Source organism: Aulonocara stuartgranti, assembly GCF_965226115.1.
Source record: "Aulonocara stuartgranti genome assembly, chromosome: 1".
Lineage (NCBI taxonomy): Eukaryota > Metazoa > Chordata > Actinopteri > Cichliformes > Cichlidae > Aulonocara > Aulonocara stuartgranti.
Window position 1 is genome coordinate 19624240 of NC_138939.1, and position 18451 is coordinate 19642690.

The 18451-nt window shown below is 42.8% G+C and overlaps 1 protein-coding gene across 5 annotated transcripts in view; it reads left to right on the top strand.

Moving 5' to 3' along the window:
* zfhx3b (zinc finger homeobox 3b) overlaps positions 1 to 18451 on the top strand; it is a 151249-nt gene that overhangs the window by 26827 nt on the left and 105971 nt on the right. Inside the window, exon 1 of one of the 5 annotated variants that reach the window (XM_082555311.1) lies at positions 10668 to 10693. The exons of 3 other annotated variants lie outside the window; for them this stretch is intronic. The gene's annotated coding sequence lies outside the window, so the exon portion shown is untranslated. Of the gene's footprint in view, positions 1 to 10667; positions 10694 to 11326; positions 11345 to 18451 lie in introns of those variants that run through there. One more of the 5 variants, XM_082555312.1, reaches the window with a different exon arrangement.

An 18451-nucleotide genomic window follows, 5' to 3' on the forward strand; every position in this document is an offset into this window, starting at 1 on the left:
ATCATTACATTTTTGCAAAACAGGGGTACTGTTACCATGGGGACATGAAATTGTCCATGCTGCTTTGCATATCAACTGAAAAGTTTGCGATTGTTGTACAACTCTGGGTGGCGTCTAAAGCTGCTGAAGGCCTGCATAGTTTTAAAAGAGAGTCCACTCTTTTGGCATTCTTTCACGCCTCCTGTGAGCTCTGTACTTTAGCTCAATGTGGTGCTTGTAGTGCACTTAAACACATTATTGAGCAATTCAGCAGGAATGGAGGTTTTGATGTTTTCCTGCATTTCCTTTGGCATTGAATGTCAGTGCAGATTTTCAGCCATCACTTTCATAAATAAGGGGGGAAACGTATCCACATGAGTGTGTAAACCAACCGAAGTGCAAATGAGAGGACTCACTTTTTGTTTTCTATCAAATACCTGACATAATTATGATGATCAAATCAGAGCTCCAGAATGTTAAACTTTGGTTCAAATTAAGTTTGCAGTCTTGCTCTTCACTGTTTCAGTTCCTGCAAAAATATTTAAAATGATTATAAGCCTCAAGGAAACACATGTGAGCCCGCTATTCCAGTTGTGATGGCTCACTGAAACCAAAGATGGAAGTGTGTCATCCATTTATAATATCAGAACTTCAGATCAACTGGGCCTTCCTTCCCTCCTTTATCAGAACCAACACCCTTCTTTTGAATGATCATCCACTTTGTTTTGTACGTACATGTTTTATTTTTAATTGTTTTTGTAACCTGTTCATTTATATCTATATTGCATTCTACCCATCGAATATATAAATGTTTGACTGAACTAATTGTAGGATTGCAGCTCCCTTATTCCTTTGTTTACGGGCATGTTTCAGGATTTCAAGACGGTTTAAAAGGAATGGGCTCCACAGAGCCAAATTGGATCTGGGTATGTAAATACTGCTCTGATGTTTAATGAGAAACAAAGTTAGCTAATTATAGCAGCTCGGAGAAACATGAGGAGGACAGTGGGAAATGTTTCCATCACTCCCTAGCTCTATAGATTACTGCCTAATTGCCTCAATCGAATCAGGCGGAGACATTAGCCAGAGGCAGAGAGTGAGAGAGAAAAACATGGGGATGGGGCTGATTACACATATCCGTCGGTGGCTCTTTAGATAATCCAGCAGAGGACCAGCAAACTGGGCTCTCTGACTTGGTATGAGCCCGTCTGTCTTCTTTAGTCTGCATGTCTCCCATGTTCTGCTCCCCTCCCCCCGCTGCAGTTGTGAAGGTGAGGATAGCAGGGTACTGTGTTCTTTTCTTCCATGAAAGCCAGCTGCAGAGGTGATTCATGCTCCCATGCGGAAGTTTTTCAACTATAATTACAAGTAATTCTGACACATGTTTATGCCTGATTTTACCAGACAGCTTCTCCGCTAATGACAAAGTAGTACAGAACATCCGCCCAAACATTTGTTACAACAATATTTTTCTGCCTTATTATTGTATGTTGTCATTTTAAAAACATGAAAAACATGTGGCGCCCCATTGGCCAACCTGTTGACAAACCTGGAGAATGGTTTCGCGCTCATTTTTTATTTATTTTTTTTAACAATAACTCTGCTTTGTCAAATATCAGGAGTGTGAGAGTGTGAAACTTGAGCCAGATAGAAAATGAAGCCAGAGAGTTTTTAAGAAAGTCTTATTGTGGGAAGCCCAGTTTGCCTACTTGTGTTTATTTTATGTCTCACTGAAAATGATAAGGAGGGAGGAAAATGGCCCGTTCGCTCTGCTTATGTTAATTCCGGTAATTCCAGTTAATTGTGGCGCAGCAATAAAACTGAAAATGAACTGTGTCCCACTTATGTTTTGTAGGCAGGGTGAGCAGAATAAGGCGCTCCACTGGATCTGTTTCATCAGAGCACAGTAATATTGAGGTCAGCTGTCCAAAATGATCTCATGTTAAGGAATCGGCAAGTCAGCAGGGTCAGAGCAGAACCGCCATGACGACACTTTCTCCACGGTGATAACGCTGCCCTCCTTTCCCTCCCCTTCACTTCCTCTGCATGGGAACAGCAGAGAGGAGTCTGAACTGTATCTGTGCCCTTTAGCTCTGAGCCAGAATGGTACTACCATTGCCTTCTTACAAAACATGCATCAAAAATCAAGTGAGGAGAGTTATGATTAACTGGATGTTTACACTTCTGATTATTCATCGCTTCAGCATGACAAATCTTTCCATCCTTAAAGTCCTCAACAAATATCCCAGTACCCAAAAATAAAGAACAGAAAATAGTTGTTTCCGGATGTCTTAGGAGTGTAAATGGGTGCCTGTAAAATTCTTCCCTCAGTTTTCCCAGACAGGATGCTTAGCATAGAAAAAGCATGTAGGAATTCTGTGTGGGGAACCCAGTCTCCAGCAGATTCCTTTTTAAAGTTCCTTTGGGAAAAGAGGCACTGTAAACAGATAACGGCACTCATGCAGAAAGGGTCGGAAGTGGGAGGTCTTACTTTTTCAGGCCTTTGATATGATCACTCTGGGTGCCGCTTTTTGGAAGGTCGTGTGAGAGTAGGTGAACTGGGCATTTCGCTTTAGCTTTGCTACTCATTTACAATCCACTCCTCAGCACATTAAGCCCAATGTTGTCAAAGCATATTAAGCTGAGTTCTAAGTGAGTTTGATTGGTTCTCAGGTGAGGTTATAGCTCCTATCTTTATCCTGTCCTACAATTGGTCAAATATGACCTAGCTCTTTAAATTTCTCACTCACAGGCTATTTTGGCACCCTTACTCTCTGTCTCCCCCTCTGTCACGCACACATGTTCCCATAATTTATGGCTGCCGGGTCCTTGATCAATTGATAGCAGGGAATCCTTTGGTAAATAGAGTTTTAGACACATTGCCAATAGACCTGGGCTATTGATTGGAGTGTAAATTAAAAACTTAATCAGGTCTCCGAGATAAGATTTATCTCCGCTCCAAGCAAATTACAGGGCTGACTTGGAGACATAAAGGCAGGCCGGTGGGCAGATGAGCATTGCCCCTTCATGGGTGCCACGTCTGGCCACAATTCTCTGTCGTCTTTCACTGCTCGTGCCACCCACCTCCACTTCTAGGCTCGCTCTTGTCTTGTAGACTAGAACATGTGCACTTTTGTGTTGACATAATGGATAAGTGCTATTCTTGAAGTCTTTAATTAGAACTAAGACTGGCTTGGGCTAACAGACTCTAAAGCGTACGGTGGACATATTTATCCAGCATGTCCTACTGTGCCATTATGCACTTGGGAAGTAGTTTTATTTCTTTATCATTTTGTTCTGTTTAGCAGTTTATCTTGTTCGCTCTTCTCAATACCGCCTCCCTTCCTCTCATGCTCTGTGTTTAATCACTCACTTTCATTGCTGCCTGTGATGAAATATGTAAATCATTACACCCAGCTTTTATTTCTTCAATAATATTCTCATCTTGTTGAGGTCATTTTACGCTACAATAAATTCATGCACATTCATACGCACACGTGGTGTTGTCTATATTTTATATGTATTAAGACAATCCTTGGGATTGCACATTGATCAGTCTATGGATTTCTGCGATAATTGCTGAGGGAAATTTTCTCAGTCTCTACTCTTGTTCATTATTAACAATGGGAAATGGGTATACAGTCAAAATGTCTCTGAGTATAATTTCATCTTAAAATAGCGAGTACTTCTAATTCATGCTGGCTAATACAGAGCAAAGTGCATACATGCAAGGTTTTCCTCAGGTTTCACAGATAAGACCTGCTCACTGAGGATCCTGGGATTGGTACCTCACAGGTATCTTTCTAGATCTTTTGGTCCGTAATTAAAACATATACTTTATTCCCCTTGTGATTAAGGCAGGTATTAGCCTCCTCTCAGGGATTATAGCACTTCCCATTATCTCTGGTTATAGTCTTCATATATAGAACCCACAGAAATGATATTGACCCAGAGAGAGGCAGACAGTGGAAGAGAAAGATGGAGAGTAGATAGTTGAGGAGGTCATAAGTCCATTAGTAGATAACCGTAAATATACATAAATATAATGTGAAATACCCCTAAGGAGTATTATGCAGTGGTAATATGGACATCATTTTGGGTTTGCAAAGTGCTGGATAAGTGTTAGAGGTCTCCAAAAGTGCCATGTAACTAAACCCATCCAGTAGGTGCATAATGGTGGTCACCCTTCCTCTTTGTCTAGTTGTGGGGGAGGCTGAGACCATCAGTAATAGGCTTTTTGCCTGATAAGCCCGGAAAATACTCGTTTAGTTAGTGAAAGTGCAGAGGGATCCTGGCCTGATAAACCCACTGTTTCCTTCTGTAATACCCAACAGCTAAAATCAATAGTTGGGATAATTCTCCTCCTAGTCGTCCAGTCTCCTTTATCTGCAGCCTTCTTCAACCCATGTACATGGGGGTGGTGGTTAGCTGGAGTAAACCTCTGTGTATATAATAGGTTATGTAGTTATACTTAAATATGACTTTGCTTTGTGAATATATATGTTTTTAAAAAGTCTCTTAACTGCCACATTCAGGAGTAGTAATGGAAGTAGTATTCCAAAGTCTTTGCCCACTCATGCTAAATGCTTTTAGTTAAATGCTTTTAGCAATTAACTACAGTTTTCAAGGCATGACACTGGAGCATTGGGTACCTTATTTCTTAATTTTATTTGTGTAAGGCTTCTCATGATAAGGGTACAACTTTCAGCAATCACCTCAGGTGTTGTCTAAGCTTGAGTGCTTGTATAAATCTGGAGTGAGGAAGTGCCTGTCAGCACTAAATTCACCCCTGAGAAGAGCATTGTGCTCTGTCAACAGAGGCTCTATGTTCTGTCACAGGTGCTTGATTAGACTTAAAAATACAGCGCAGGTAGAGCATCAAACAAAGCCACAGGATTGAAAGGGTTCTGAAAAGTGGCAAGAGTTCTTATAATGCACAGTTCCTGGAATTTTCTTCTTCGAGACTGCCTCTCGTCTCCATGCCGCTTGCTCGGAGGTGAAGTCGTGCCACAACATTTGATCAGCGTACAGAATTCCTAACATGTCATTCCAGCGGCTCACTTTTTTCAGCATTATCATTTTGCTGGCAGACTTTCCCAGAGTTAGTTTCTCAGTAATCTCACTGGCCATCACAGCACTGCTGTAAAATACTGCCTCAGGTGTTAGCAGCAAGGGTGGTTAGCCTGGGACACTGTTACCTAAAGTGCAGTGTATTAAAAAGCAGTCAGGGCCCTGGATCACAGTATATCACAAGGGAGAAGCAGTGATAAGGCCTGCCTGCCTGGCTGCAGATCAATGAAGGTTACTGACATCATATCACAAAGTGAAAGCAACTGCTGCACCCCTAGCTATTTATCTGCGGCGGATCGGACATAGGGGGGTGGAGGGGAGAGAGAGAGGATGACATGAGACTGCTCTGCCCCAATGTTCGGGGGGGACAAGTGCTGACTCCTCCTTTTCTACCCTGTCACTAAATCCTTTCCTGGTTCGCCGTGGCACATATGACATTTAGCCCAAATGGTTAGGAGGGCAAAGAGAGACGGTGAGTATGGTTGTAGTTAGACTGAGAATTAGTTTGTCTGATAAGCACAAGCTCAGGCAAAAGTTAGTTGTCGTCTGTGCTGAAACATGAGAGAAAGTCATAGCGTCTTTTGGGTGTGTTGTTCACTTACATTGTGTCTTATTTCTGTATTTTGGTTCATAAAAGTACTTCCGATGTCCTTGATTACCATTTAAAATAATTTTATATTTAAGAGTTTCCAAATTGTAGAACTCGGATAATCTGGTAGTCTGCGACCTTCTGAGGCACCAAAGGTTCATGAACTTAAGTTCTTGTGTCACAGCTTATGAAGATTTAGACGGTATATAATTATTTGTAACCCTCCTTTCTTTTTCTCTTTATCCTTACACACATTTATTCGTCCATCGTAATGTGTGTCATAAAGCCCCTATAAAGCCCCCTATTCTCCTTAATTAGTGTAAGTGTGGTAATAGTGCGCTGTTTGTATGCATAGATGCACTTTGTGTGCCCATGTGTAGGAGATCATGCTTACAGGTACTGTATGAGTTCCATTTATCAGCTGCCTGGGGCACAATGTGGAGGATTTCCCCCAATGGGTTAGTGTGTAACTACTCTGTCAATACATGCTTGTCAAGGCTGGGAGAGTGCGGAGGAAAAAAGGCCCCTCACTCCAACGCACTGAAGCCACTTATTGAGCAGCCAATAGCTATTTACCTCTTGATGGTGGCAGGCAGAGAGAGGGGGTCCAGCCAGCAAGAGGAGCTCTGCGAGCGAGGAAGCAAAACCAGTGGCTCAGACAGAAGACAGGGAGGTCTGTGTTTATATGGAGCAGGTTGTCCTCTCCTGGCTCCTGGTCTTTGCAGGTCCTGGCTGTGTGTACAGCTTGCTGCTGTAAAGCCCTGCTTCCTCTCTGGAATCTTGGTGTTGACAGAGAGCATCTGGGCCCTGGGAGAGCTTCCAGCCTGCTGGGCCGTGTGTGTGTGTGTGTGTGTGTGTGTGTGTGTGTGTGTGTGTGTGTGTGTGTGTGTGTGTGTGGAGACGGTGAAAGAAAGAGGTATGTAGAGAGGGTATGTATGTATACTCTATCTTTCCCTGCATATTCTAATTTGCTGTGCCCATTGAACTCCCCATGGGATTATGTCTTCCCTGGTCTCTTCACCACAAGCACCTAAAGGTGGTAAGTTTTATGAATGGGTGTTTTGATGAGTGTATCTTTTATTCATGCGTTCTTTGATTAGACAAAGAAAAGAATGTTGTAAAACACATGTGTTCATCTTTCCTCTTCTCATTTTGTTTTCTTAGACCTTCTTGCTCTGGTGAAAATAACCTTTTTTTGTGGGCTATGCGGTACGAGGTGCTCGATTTGTGAGTCGCCTGTTAGGACACGTCCCATGTACCTGAGTCACAGGCGGAAAAGTTAACCCTCACAGTACTATTTCGGAAGAGTTAGCCAAATCATGCACAGCTGAGGCTTAGCTGGGAGACGAAGGAAAAGGAAGGAATGAAGTCAGCCTTTACTGGGATACACACTGATTAAGTACCCTTGTTTATATCACAGAAGGTCCCCCGTCACACCCAAATCTGTACATGTATATCAAACTGAAATGAGATGTCAGTTTTGCACAAAGTAAGCCATACAAGAGCAAACCAGTGAGATGACCCGCTGTTGAAGAACAGCTGTACAAACAAAGAGAGGGGGAAAAAAAGAACAAGAAAAACACATCATATCATCATTTAACAACAGTTGCTCTGTAATCTGGTATTACTTCCACAAGCAAAGGAGGGGCCTGTGTCAGACCAAAATGAACTTGGATACTTTTGTGGCAGGAGGAAGCCAAGTGCTTTTGAGAAGCTAGCCCGAGATGTGAAGGTTTACGGACTCATGTAAATCCAGAGGGCTTGTACTTAATCGCGTTTGATGTGCATGTGAATATGACTGCTTCAGCATTCCAGCCTTGACCATACCAAGTTCAGAAGACCAGGGCAAAGCTGAACAGAGGGGGGAGGCATTGAGGGACGAAGGGTGGTAGGGCTGGTATCTTGTACTAATTGGCTGCTGTGCTTGTCTATACAGCCTGGGGCAAAAGGAGTACCCTGCCCTTAATCCCCGGAGTGTTTTCAAACCATCTTTGCCCAAACTTGTTCCCTTTTCCGGCCCACATGGGTCCCCATAATTTTGTATATTTCCGTGTGCGTACTTATTCATGCACGTGCTACACAATATAAGCTGGCGCAATATTAAGGGGGAATTCCAGTGAAAGAGAGAAGTTGAACAGAGAAGGGTCTGTCTTATTGGTCTGTGGTGGGTGGCATCCTTGCATTCTTCTTTGTGTGTGATTTCTGCCCACAGTGGCCCTGTGTATTTCTCTGGTCCGTTCAGTGTTGTGTTACTCACTGATGGCACATAATACTCTTACAACGAGCATGAGAACATCCATCTGTCTTATGTTCACTGAACATCTTGTGGGGGTTTGAGCGGACCTGGAACTGTTGTCACACCAGACTTTCGAAACAACTAAGTTAGAAAGATTTGGCTGAGGCACGCTAGGGCTTTGCAGCCAGGCAGTCATCCAGAGTGACAGAGCACAAAGATGGAAAGGGATAGACAAGGGGTAATAGAAGCAACAGGGGATTAACAAATGAGAAGTCATGACTTGGCATCTGTGAGTGCAGTTCACACACACATGCACGCATGCATACATGCACACACACATGCACGCACACAGACCCACACACACACACACACTCTTTGGTATATAGAGGAGAATAAGCTGGTACACTGTAATGTCTTGCCAAAGTATTGGAGTAAAGTGCAGGCTGTGTGCATGCCTCTTCCTGTTTTGTCCTGGTGTGTGTGTATGCTGTGGAGTGGTTCAGGTGCGGTTAATGTTGGCACCAGATCTTCACGCCGGCGGCAATAAACAACAGAGCAGGCAGGAGGCCAGATGCAACTCCACAAACTTTTAACCTCTCCCTCAGCTAATCCCTTGCCACACTAGTAACTCTTTCTTTTTTTAACTCATTCTTTCACCTCTTACTCTCTCTCTGTTCTTTATTTCTCCTCCCACTGCCTTTTCTTCTCTCCCTCTCTCTCCCTCTCTCTCTCTTTCTCTCTCTCTCTTTCTCTCTCTCTCTCTCTCGCACTCCCCTTTAGTCCCACTCTCCTTTTAAGTGAAGTCAGCATGCTGACCTCTAAATAAAGGCTGGAACACTACAGCTGTTGCCAACTTCAAACAGCCAATGGCTCAAAGTGGGGCCTGTGCGGGTGTTAGGGGTAGAAATAATGTGCCTATTAAAACTAACTTAGAGCCCTCTTTATTCTTACGGCTCCCTGTGTGTAAGTTAGCCACAGCAAACTAGACTTGATGCTTACTTAAGCTCAGCTGAGACAAAACCCACCCTATCCCAGCCTATTTGCACTCCCCCGTACCTGTATGGGATCAATTCTTTGATATGATGTTTTCGTGTTGGAGAGCGGTAACAAAGGATCACCCACACTTCCTCGCTTTAGGTGCCAGTTACATCATTTGACTGGAAATCACCTAATCTGGCCTCATGCAAATCTGTTGAGGCCCCCAAATGGTACGCTTGTGTTTAGCTCTTTGTTCAACACTGTGCTTTTATATTTCTTTTTCCTGGCACTTATAATTAGTAAACTCAAAAAGAGTCGGGAACAGAGAGGTTCACCGGGCCACAGTACAGTTTGTGAACAGACAAATATGTACTGGTCATAGTTGTTAATTGGATAAATATTAATGGAAAAAGTTAAGGTTTGTATTCATGGAACAAGTAAGGCTGACAAAATCCAGGTCTGGTTCACAATGAATCATCCACCTCAGGCTCATATTAATAGAACTTGTAAAAATGGAAGCTGTCGTTTATCCAAACACTCCCAGAATGTCTTTATGAAATAAAGACTGAGCCAGAACTAAAATGGAAAGCATCAGGATTAGTCACCCATCTCCCATGTTTCTTGTTTCTTGCTACAGAGTAAAGGGTTTTGTGATTTGTATAAATGTACCTGGACAGATGGTTTTCATACCTTAACATAATCCCCTAAGATATCCTACAGTAAGTAACTTTTAAATTTAGTTCATTCTTCAGAGTGCCAAGGTACCCTGTGGGGATGACTAACCTTTTACTGGGTTAATGTGGTTTCAATAGATGCTTCCTAAATCCCAGTAAAGCTTGTTACTTACTTGGGGAAGAGACAGCATAAAAAAAATAAGCAAATGAATATCAAAGGGCAGTTCAGTAAAGTTGCATAAGGCATATTTACACTTCTAATTTGCTTAAAACACAGCTTGAAGTGTAAGTCAATAATAAAATGACTATGTAGTACCTTCAAAAGTAAACATTAACCCATGTTCAAAACACCAAAAAAGTGGCATGCTTGTTTTAATTACGCAGCAGTGTTCCTGTGCAGTAAACCACACTCACTCTGCTTTAACATAAACAATATTTAAAACTAGTTGTTGTGATAATTGTATGTGACCAGTGTTGCATATTAGTTGCTCCTCACCTTTTCTTTAATGCTGGTGTGTGTGTGTGTGTGTGTGTGTGTGTGTGTGTGTGTGTGTGTGTGTGTGTGTGTGTGTGTGTGTGTGTGTGTTTATAAGGTTTTTTTTCTTTTTTTCTTTGGCAGGTCATCCTTTTGGTGTGCATCTCAGTGTTTGTCCTTTTGGGAAAAATAATTATAAGTTGTAAGGGTTGTTATTACTAAACTGGTTGTCCAGTCTTGCCCCTAACTGCATGGCGGCAATAGGTTAATTACATGTCTGAAGTTGATGATGTCACTATGTTGGGAACTTTTCCTAGGCTTTTAGACACAGACTTACTTATACCGAACTGAACTCGCTTTAGTTTCTAATAATTGCAAGTTTCTCCTTTTTCAAAACAAACAAACAAAAACAAAAAAACTTCTTGCACACATAGACCACCCCAATCTAATGATGTGTTATGTATGGCTCATAGTGAATGCTTAGTGCTATGCATGTAGTTATCTCAGTTTCCAGTTGCATTGTTTTTTTAAATATTCCCTTGAACGGTACAGGTAATATAAGACAGTGTTTCCTGTGGCGTATAATAAAAACGTATGTGTTAATCTTGTTAGGAAGACAGATGAGTAGTATTTGTAAAGCAGAGGAAGTGCATGTATAATACCTTCCAGCCTGAAGCAGGTGAAGTATAGCAGTAAGTATAGGAATGGGCATAGCATTCCTGCTGAAACACCTGAAAGGGTAAGCAGATGGTTGCTGCAAGCTAAGAGAATGTTGAGTGCAAATCTCTGTCGACAAGTTGTGCCCCCTGCTCTGCTCCAACTGGGGAATGTGTTACTTAATGGGCCACAAAACAGCCGGGAGACCGCAGCTCTCTTATCGCTGATATTAGATGACCCTAAAAAATCCGAGATAAAGAAAAGGATCCTGGAAAAAAAAGTAGAATTGAAAGCTTTTCTCTTTTTCTGTGGACAGAAGGAAAGAATGGTAGGTAATGTTATCTTGTTCACAGTTACAAGAATCCTGCTTGCTGAGGCTCTGGGTTTCAAGTTTCTAATATGTATATAAAGTTTCACTGCACAATGGATCTTTTGTCTAGAGCAAACTGAACACTCCCCCTCTTTCTTTTCCTCCCTTCTCTTGTAAAAAAAAAAAATGCATTCATGTGCTTGTGGGGCTGCGAGGACTCAGGTTTCTGCTATCTTTGTGTGCCATGTCGTCACTCGCCCCCGCGAGCTGAAATGTGCATCTTGCACAGACAGGCGCACTGCCAGGGCTGCTTCCAGCCATGGATTAGGGAGAATCCAGGAAACAACGAAGTCCTGACAAAACAGCAGCATGACAGGTAACTGAAGTTACACTGGGGAGAGAGGAGACAGACGATAATTACAGAGCTTTTTGTTTTCTGGGCACTCTTAGCTGGCTACTTAAGTGCCTGATCTGAAATCTGTGCCTTGTAATTACAGTAGTGGGCCCCATTAGGGCAGAGGTCTTGGTAGGGATTATTCTCCTTCTCTTCTTTCCTCTCTGTGTGTATATGTGTGTATGCATGTGTGTGTGAGAGAGAGAAAGACCTCCCCATCTCCTAATGCGTCATGTTCAAACCACAGCAGCCAGGGCAGAAGGAGGAGCAGGAATTAGCCTTCCCCTTGTCTGACTGTCCTGGGTGCACAACCACATTCACACTTGCTGCTTGATCCCAGAGCCGCTGAGACTGTATCATGACCTGTACTTAGTGTTACCGCCTTTCCTTCTACCTCCTCTCTCTCCCTTCTCTCCACCTTCATAATACCTTTACTCCTCATGCTGACGCTAAGAGATTTGTGTTGATTATGACAGGGTTGTCACAGTGAAGACTGTGCAGGGTGGCGTGTGTCATGTCGAGTTGACAGGGACTTTTGGCATCGCATCTGCGGAGATGGGTTGTGGCTCTAGGTGAAGCTGGCCTAAACACCACAGGAACTGTGTCACTAGGTTGATGGAAGAATGCCAGGAGATTTTCTTGTCAAGTTCAGAGGATAAGCCAAGCACTGTCTTGCCAATACGTTGGCATGTGAATTTACTACTGTATCACTAAACAGAATAAGAAGACGGATATATGTGGGGAAGATAGGACTAGTAGACAGGGTAACCACGGAAAGAAATCATAAAATGCATCCAACATCTAGGCACAAAAATAGAGATCTAGCAGTCAGCCATAGATAGATCCTGCCTCTTTAAGCTGCTAGCCCTCCTAATAGTTTCTTAAGCACTGGCTTTAGTGCATGTTAAACCAGGATTACCCAATCAATTATGGTCAGTACAAACAAGGATTACTTAAAACAGTACATTTTTCACATTGAGAGGCTAAAAGCAGGGTAAATGGAAGAAAGAGCACTCAGAATGGGGTCAGGGGGACCCCAGAAATGGGCACCACATGGAGATAATTCCTCACTTTTAGTTGATAGTTTAAGAGATCATTGTAGATGAGCGCCTTAATTTTTTCAGACATTTTTTCTCCTAGTCAGGTAAACTTGGGCTTCCATTTCTTCATTTCATGAACTTCGAACCGAAGTAAGATCATTGTCTTTATTTTCCACTATGTGCTTGATGTCTTTCTGACACTGCCCAGCCATGCTGGCTAAGTGAAGAATAAGAGAATTTCAGAGGGCGTGGAGAACTGTGAGAGTTGATCAAGCTTCAAACTAACATACTCGCCCTTTCTCTGAACTCGGCCTATGTTTACATTTTAATCACAATCAACAGCTGTAACCTCCTTCACAATACCCAGCAAGTAAGGACATATATAGTTGCCAAACCAGATCCCTGCACTCATGTGTGTCTATGTTTACACATCTGATTCGCTCCTGCTGAACCAGCACACACCCTTTAGATACAGAAAATGCATGACCTTAGAAGCGGCATTTTAGAGCAGTAGTTTGCATATGATTGGTTTACTAGCTGCCTGCCATCTGAGTCAGTGCTATTTTCGTGGAGTCCTGAGACAGCAGTAAATATGTGTCATTTGAAGGATATGGAAAGGCTATGAATTGGGTTATGTGTCATCATAACCTCCACGTGTGTTTGTCCATCTTTAGACAGCAGCAGTCCAAGATGTGGAGATTTCTGCGAGATTTTACACAGCCTGAACTTCCTGACCTTCTCTCTCTCTCTCTCTCTCTCTCTCTCTCTCTCTCTCTCTCTTTCTGTTTTTTCCTCTCTAGCTCCCTCTCTCTTTCTCTCTCCCAACATGTGCATGCCCCCCCCCCCACACACACACAAACACACACACACTTATATCTCTCATTCAGTTTTCCCCATGTTGTCAGTCAGTGCTGAGTGACTGGTGACTAACAGTCCTCTCCTGTGTAAAAGGTCAGCAGGCAACTTGGAAAAAAAGAAGAAAAAGAAAAAGAAAAAACAGACTCAGCTGTCTTTTTGGAAAGCAACTGTTCCCACAGTATTCAGCGTGTCAGTCAGTCAGCAATTTCTAATCAGAATATGTTTTTAATGGTGGAGACGGATGTTAAAACATCAGGGTCTAGAGAGTGTTTTTGTCAAAGGAAGCACAAGGCTGGTAGTGACTGGAGCTTTTCAGAACAAATCGCTTTGTGGCCACAGATAAACTGGAAGAGCAAGGTTGCTTCTGGCATTACTGCCCGTATGCAAAGCTGTTGTTTAAAAGAATATTTCTTTCTCAATCTGAGCCTGTGTTCATATTTACGTTGAAGTCGGTCGTAAGTATTAGATCACTGCTGAGCATGTGTTTGTTAAGTGTGGCGCAGCTAAGTGGCAGTTGTTTAGACATGCGAAGCAAACCTCACCAAGTAAATTAATTCAAACAAAAGTCAAAGGCAAAGCTCTCCTTTCAAAAAGTGACTGTCCCCATTTTGAAATGAATCTTACTTAATTAAGAAGCAATGAGAGTCCACAGATAGCATTCGTTAATTAGCTTAAGCTGGCTGCTGTAACCAGATCCACTGCATTAATGACAACACAGCCCCTGTGAAAAGCATCATTGTTCTCAAGATAATTGTCCTTTTAGTTAACGCGGCCCAGGAAGGGCTCTCCTTGTTAGAGGAGCTGGCTGGGACCAAGGACAGCCGGAGGCAGGGAGGGGACCAGGACTGGCCCGGTGCCCGTTGTGACAAGCCCACTTGTGCCCTCTGCTGAAATCCCCTTGGTATGCAGTGGAATTAGCTGTCCCCAGGGTGTGGCACCAGGGGGTTGGTCATTAATTATATGCCCTGAATCTTAACGAATGAGAGGCAATCAATAAAATAAAACAGATGTATGCAAATAGGATGCTGATTATACTGCCTAATGAGATGTCATGTTGTTGGCAGGAAAGAGCAGAGGGGGGAAAGGAAAGAAGGAATGAGATGGAGATAAGAAATGAGTCCAAATACCCGTCTCATGTTAAAAACATGTATGTGTTTAGACACAAACTTTTTACATTCTTTTATTACATTTTTATTCTAGCGCATTTGATGAATAGTGGTGTTTGACCGTGAACCAGCTTCTTGTTAAGCTGTGTTTCAAATGTGACTGTAGTTTTATATTTCTTTATGAGAAAGGGCACACAGCCTGGCAATGGTGTGAGACTTAAGGGTTAGGGTGACTGGAACTTGAGAAAGTTCCAGTCAGCTCTGGTGGAGGTGTAGGGATGTTAGTGGCACCACTGTTGATATGGCTGATAAGGCCTATAAGGCAAAGGAGGAGAGGTTAGTTCACCTGCTTGGAACTTTGCCTTTGCACTGAGATCTCCATTGTATCAAGCCAGCTGGAGCTGTTGGAAACTCTATACCTGCCTTTAAGCAAAGAGGGAGGGCAGCCAAGAATTAACTGCTGCCTCATCCTGGCAGGAGCCAAGGATGCTGTCTGTCTCCATTCATGGCAAGCGTGAGAGGCCAAAGAGGGAAGAACAGAGAGAGAGCAGTGCTGGCAATGTTTGTCACAAGACACTGAAAGAAAGTAAGATTAGCAGTATTAAGGAAAATGCATTCTGACTAGTCACCATACAGTGTATGAGGAGGTTTTTTTGTCAGTGCAATAGGAGTACGATATAAAAAGGCATGTCTGCATTTTTAAAAAAAGGATACAGCTCATGTCGGTGAGCCGTGTCAATTTCATAGCCTAGCTCTGTCTCTGTTTAGGCTGGACTCTGGTAAAGCACATTTTATTCTCTACTAGAGGCATCCTGAAATGACCAGGTATTTGTTGGTGTGACGTGAAGTGCCACCTATAGACAAAGAAGATCCAGATTTGTTACCAAATGGATATTAACTGACAGCTGACTTAACTGCATGAGCACGCAGTAAAATAATTACAACCGAACGATTGCAGTTGCTGTCTATTGAGAGCTTATACATTTGTCATGGTTTTATACCAGAGTGCTTAACTATATATGTGGACTTTCATTATTCTCTGCACCAGACTTCCACTTCTCCTTCAGGACAGTGAAATCCAAGATCTAGGCACTTCAGGAGGTCCAGGACAGTCCAAGGAGAGGCCAGGGAACAGGTGGTGACCCTCCACAGCCTGGGAGTATATTATTGACCAGGGTCTAGCGGCCAGATTGATTACTTTTATTGTATTGCCATGAACCTCAGTGGCCAGAGACCTCTGGTTGACCCCGACTCGGACAGACCATCGCAGTGACCCTCACCTTAGCTAAAGAGTTATGTGGCTTTGACCTGCTCCCTAATGGGGAGGTCTTGACCCGTTCAACCACTGGCCTGAGTACAGACCTAAAGTGGGCTCCTGACTCCTCCCCACCAGTGTCAGCCTAGGTAATTTAGAGGCTGGGGGTGGGCAAGAGTCTTGTGGAGGCCACCTTGTTTTTGGACCAATTGGGTTCTGACTTTAGACCTTCCTGTGACCCGTCCCTGTTCATTGTGTCAGCAAGCTGAGCAGAGCAAGGCGAGATGTTAATTAATCTTCACCAAATTACACCAAAATGGTGGAAAATCAATATATCTCTATTGGTTGTCCTCACTTCTAGCAAATAGCTCAGATAAGTGGCAACCATGTTGTTCATGGTGAAGAAGATCGACTGATACATGAAGTTATACCATTACAGTGCAAGTGGTAGCAGTTTCTTACTGATGTCAACGAAGGTAAAAAGAAAGCAATGCATTTTTGATTGTAGGCATGAGACACTTTCCTGTAGTGAGTGAAACTTCTGAGCTGTTTGTGTGGCGCAGCCCTTTTCTGGGATGCTACATTGACTAACCTCGAGACAACAGGCAACACAGGGGAAACCGTTTGTACTGGTGGAGGATGTTTCCCTTACCATCACTTCCTACTTCCATTTAGCTGACAGACAGAATATCTGTCGGGCAGGTTTTTCCTGTGCTCTACATATACTTTTTTTTTAGTTGTGAGCTTCTCATCAGAAATAAACAACCGTACACTAAACAAGCTGGGTAAACATTTGACTCTGTTATGCCCCCCCCCCCCCGTCTCGCTGCTTTTGTTTAATTGAAAGTTTCTCATGATTTCCATCAAAAGACACCTGCTGCCAAAAGCATGCTTAAATGTTTGAATATGCCAGTCTTATTTTTAACAGTGTATGATGTACCACTTCTAAGCTGCTCTACCTATGAACAGCAAAAACAGCTTCCCACTTTACGATGCAGATTTGTTTTCATTGTCATCTTCACCCTCTCGGTTTTCAGTAAGTTTGCAGCACGGCTGTTGAGTGAAGAGAAGATGATCTGCTTTCTGCTTGAACAGGATACTGTAGTTCTTTTTTAGAGCAGGATGTGAAGGGCACTTTTCTTTGAAGCAAGTGTCATCTCGCAACTGAGCTCAAATCCATATGTTGGATTATTTGCTGTTTTTATCTGAACATTCACGAAAGTGGATAATGCAAACTATACTCAACTTTTACTAATTTTATTCCCATACCAAGTTTAGGCCTGTTTTGGGTTTGCCTCCGTTTTATCTATTCAAAGTAACTGCAGTTTAAAATGCAACCTTGAAGTAGAGAAAGTGATTCTTTGGCGAGGTGCTCTTCGAGAATGTAAATGTTAAAGAAGAGACTATAAACAGCAAAGTGTAGAAACAAGGTGGCAAGTTGAATGGGAGCTGTTTCTACCCAATTACGGGAATGTATGACCTCACCTACACAACTACAGGGGTTGGCTAATTACTGATAATCACAAGGTGATAGGCAAGACAAACAGATGTTCCCTGAACTACTTCCTTTTCTTTACTGCGCAGCACTTGAACACACGCTAACCGTTTCTATTTGTTATACAAAAATACTTCTTAAGCAATCAATTAAACAAGCATGCTGACAACATTAAGCAGCTTTCTGCATGACCCTGTTCAGCGTTTTTGATGCTTCTGCAAAAAGGACCATGTGCTCCATCACCCACCCTCCTCTTACTTTGTCCCAATTAACACTCAGCCCCCATTACATTGATTGCTAGAGGTGTATTATTGGCTAGGTGGACCATGAGCGCATTGATCCCATTGACCCACCATGCAAGCCATGAGAAAATGTTGAGCTGCAGATTTCTTACAGTCAACAGTGGGCTAAAAAACATTGCCGGTGGACATGAAGCTGTGATATAGTATGCATGTATACATTGTTTGGCTGTGTGTACTTTTATATGTGTGCCTGTTTGCCATGGGTGTGGTTGTGTTGTTTCAAGTTTCAGCTCATGGACTTTCATGTGGTGTTAAGGACCTACTAGGCACACGCCACACCTAACGCATATTCTTTGGGGACCTATGCTGCAGAAGTGTCGCAACCCCCCCATCCCCCATCTCCTAACTCCGATCTTTGCTAACCCCGTGACATGCATGAACACGTACACAAACACACACACGCAAACACACACTCACAGTCAAAGGGCAAACCACTGCCCCACCTCCATAGTGTGCACCTGGCATCTGTGAGTCCACTCCAATTACTTCTCCACAATTACAGGTTATGAACCAATTAGGTGCCCTCTCGTTTTACACAGCCTCTATCACTCTCCTTCCCCAAATATGGGGGCATCTGCTAGACATGGGGCAGATGATCCTACCATAAGGAACATTGTTGGGACATTTGTTTTTTAGTAGGTTTGAAGGGATATTCTATGCCGATTTGGAAAAGGAAAAGAACACACAGAATGAGAGTAGTAACATAAACTACAAATAGTAGAAAACAAATTTATAGGGTTTTTTTTCGTCCAAGCTTTAGAGACAAAGGTGCTCGCCATCATTACACTAAACCAATCTGAACATAGCTTGTTTACATACTTTTTTGTGTTCCTTTTTTTTTAATGAAGAGATAACGGAGTCATGTAAATATCTTATCCAGAGCAGATGTCTAGAGGCACTTTGAACAGCAAACTCCAACATGCATGTATGTTGTAAGAAACACATACCAGGGACAGTTAAAGCTGTCAACTTGTAATTTGTAGTGGCACTCAACTTGAACTTTCAGGGTGAGCCAGTTGGCCCTGCTCTAATT